This window comes from Opisthocomus hoazin, chromosome 13 (assembly GCF_030867145.1).
Source record: "Opisthocomus hoazin isolate bOpiHoa1 chromosome 13, bOpiHoa1.hap1, whole genome shotgun sequence".
In the NCBI taxonomy this organism is placed as follows: Eukaryota; Metazoa; Chordata; class Aves; order Opisthocomiformes; family Opisthocomidae; genus Opisthocomus; species Opisthocomus hoazin.
In genome coordinates, this window is record NC_134426.1 from 29781090 (window position 1) to 29783999 (window position 2910).

The window sequence follows — 2910 nt, forward strand, 5'->3', positions numbered from 1 at the left end:
ATATCTTCCTCTTCCCCGCCCCCCCCCCCCCCCCCCGCCCAGCTCCTGGCAGCGCGGGCTGCGTCCCGGTGGGGGGCGGAGCTGGCGGCCGGGCGTGCCCGCCTCGCGGGGGCACGCAGGCACGGGCACAGACCTCGGCAGAGGGTCTCACGCAGATGGGCGCCGACTCACCGAGGCAGAGCGTGGGCTCTCCTCGCCCTCCTTCCCGCCCCGCGGCACAGGACATTCGCGGACGGATGCGGACACACAGGGACACAAGGACACACGCGCGCACACATCGAAACATTTGAAGACGCGGACGCAAGGAGACACACGTACATACCCACAGTGACACGCAAAGAGACAAACACACAGCAGCTAACAGGCCGTGGAACCGAAAGAAAAAGGGCGGTGTTGCTTTCTGAGAAGTGAAAGTGCACATGAAGAAAGATAGCTTTTTTTTTTTTTTCCTTCAAGCTACATGCAGACAGCAAAGGACGAAAGAAAACAGTCAAGGTGGTACATCATAAAGGTATTGTCTAAACTTCTACAAAGGCTTATTAGCTGACCTGTGAGGTGTTTTAGCAATAGCAGTACTTCTTTGCTAAATAACAACCAACTGAAAAAAAACAAAACACCAAAGCTGAAAGGCACATAAAGTTACACTTGCTTTGTCAGGAACAGAAGGAGGGCAAACGTTCTTGTCCTTGTAGCACCTTTACGCCATTGCTATGTAAGGGAGTGGCACCTTCAAATGTCTGAAAGGGAGAGTGCAATTTTGCTACTGTGAAAGAGGCAGCAACAACATACGGTTTGTAGGCTTTAATTACTGTATCAATACATACTGTGGTACGTCTCACTTTTAACATGCAGAAACCTCCCATCTTATAAATTTGTAAGGCTGATTTTGAGGTGAAAAACGTGCTTAAATTTCTTTTGGCCTTTGTGATATACATAAAAAGTGGAAAAACACTTATATACTAGCATGGCTTTACATATGTATTTTAATATCACAACATAATAATGTGCCACATTCTTATTTCTTTGAGCTGAATTCCTAGTGAACGCAGAATTTTTAAATATCAAAAAACAGTAGCAGTGTTCTGTTAGCTTGGTGCTATGCTTTTTTTTTTTTTTAAATGGTAAATGCAGAAATAGATAGTTACTCCTAACAGACACAATATGGAAGTATGGTCAGTTATCTGGCTCACAAATTCTGCTCAAGTTCCCGATCCTGAACTTTGGTTGCACAAGAGCACTGCGAGCAGACATGATTTTGTTGCCACTGAATATATGTGTGTGCGTATATATAAGTGTGTGTGTGCGCAGATGCACGTGCGTGCATGTGTGTGTATAAACTAGGGAATTAGAGATCGCTGTGATGGGAGAGTTACCAAGACCAACCAGAAGGAACACCTTGTGGTGGTTGTGGGTACTTGTTTTTACCACTGCTTTGTTTATGATGGGCTAAGCCGAATACTTCTGATTCATAGTAATCGACTGTGTTCTCAGAGTAATGTACAAATTCTTCGGGAGGCCCAGAGTCCTAATTCATTCCATATATTCCCTTCCCAGTCTGGGCTACTGACATCAAGTGCTGCTAATATGCCTTTATAAGTCATTGTGTGTGCATGCAGCACTTCCTTGCGGTACATGCTGTCTAACAGCATATGAGACATTACTACGTTGTGATTTAATGACCCACAAAATTCTTCTGTCCAAGGACTGGGACCCCACTGTGTTACCTGTTCACCCAATTTCAGTTCCATTTAATCTGGTATTCTGTTCCTTAAGGACATTGGATCAGAGAAGGCTTACAAATTTTTAACACTGTATTGATAATGAAGTGCACAAAATCAACCTTATATATCTCCAAGAGGCTAGTTCAGTCTTCCAGCACTCCTAGGCAAAATCATATTCATTCATTCCACTGCCCACCTTCTCCACTAATCAGTTGCACACAGTTGATGTGTGTGTATGCATCAGTTGCACTTTTTTTTCCCCTGAACTGTAGCACACTAGCAATTGACAGCCAGTTTGTTGCTAATGATCATTCCCCAGTCTTCTTTCAAAGTTCTTTTTTTTACAAGATTTTTCCTTTCTGTTGAACAGGTTTGTTTGTATATCAACTTACTCTATTCAAGATCACTCATTCTCATTTTGTAATTTTCTGCTCGTGGTTTGTGGTCTCTTTACAAAGAACAACAACGGCAACAGAAATGGCAACTAAGAAGTAGTGACTAATTTTATACTTCATAATACATGATCCAAGGCATTTCTTTCAATTTATCTTTTTCCCATTATAATGTAAAATCTGTAAGTTCACTCATTTAGTTTTCCTGTACATTTGGTACATAGTTTGTCCTTGCTTTTTGAAACCACCATGATTTTCCAGTAGTTTAGGAATTTAAAACCTGCAAAAGTTAATAACTCTTTCACTATCGAAGAGTTGCACAATACAGAACTGAGTTCACAAGCCTCTTGGGATGTAGGCAAAGGCAAATTGTGATTTTTTTTGGCAAAAGGATTCTGTACAAGGTAGTAGTTCAGAAATCACTTTTTAATGAAGATAATGGAACACACTGTAATACAGCTAGATAATAAAAAAGAAACAGTATGCGTGTTATAGTTATTCAAGGAAAACTTTGCAAGTTTTGCAAACTTTTCCAGTGCAGATGAAATTTTTTTTTGTTTTGAAGATGGACTCTAATTGGGCAGTTTAATAAGGATGGATTTAAAAAAACCCTAAAGTTAACCTGGAAGGAAAAGTTTCATTTTCTGAGTACTTTCACCTCTTCCCCCCCCCCCCCCCCCCCCCAGTGTATCCTTTTAAAATTAGGTCAGAACTGAAACCAAAATGCCACTTTGCATCTATATTCAGACACTTGCCAAAATGTAAGAATGCAATGTTTAAATATCTTTGATCTCTCC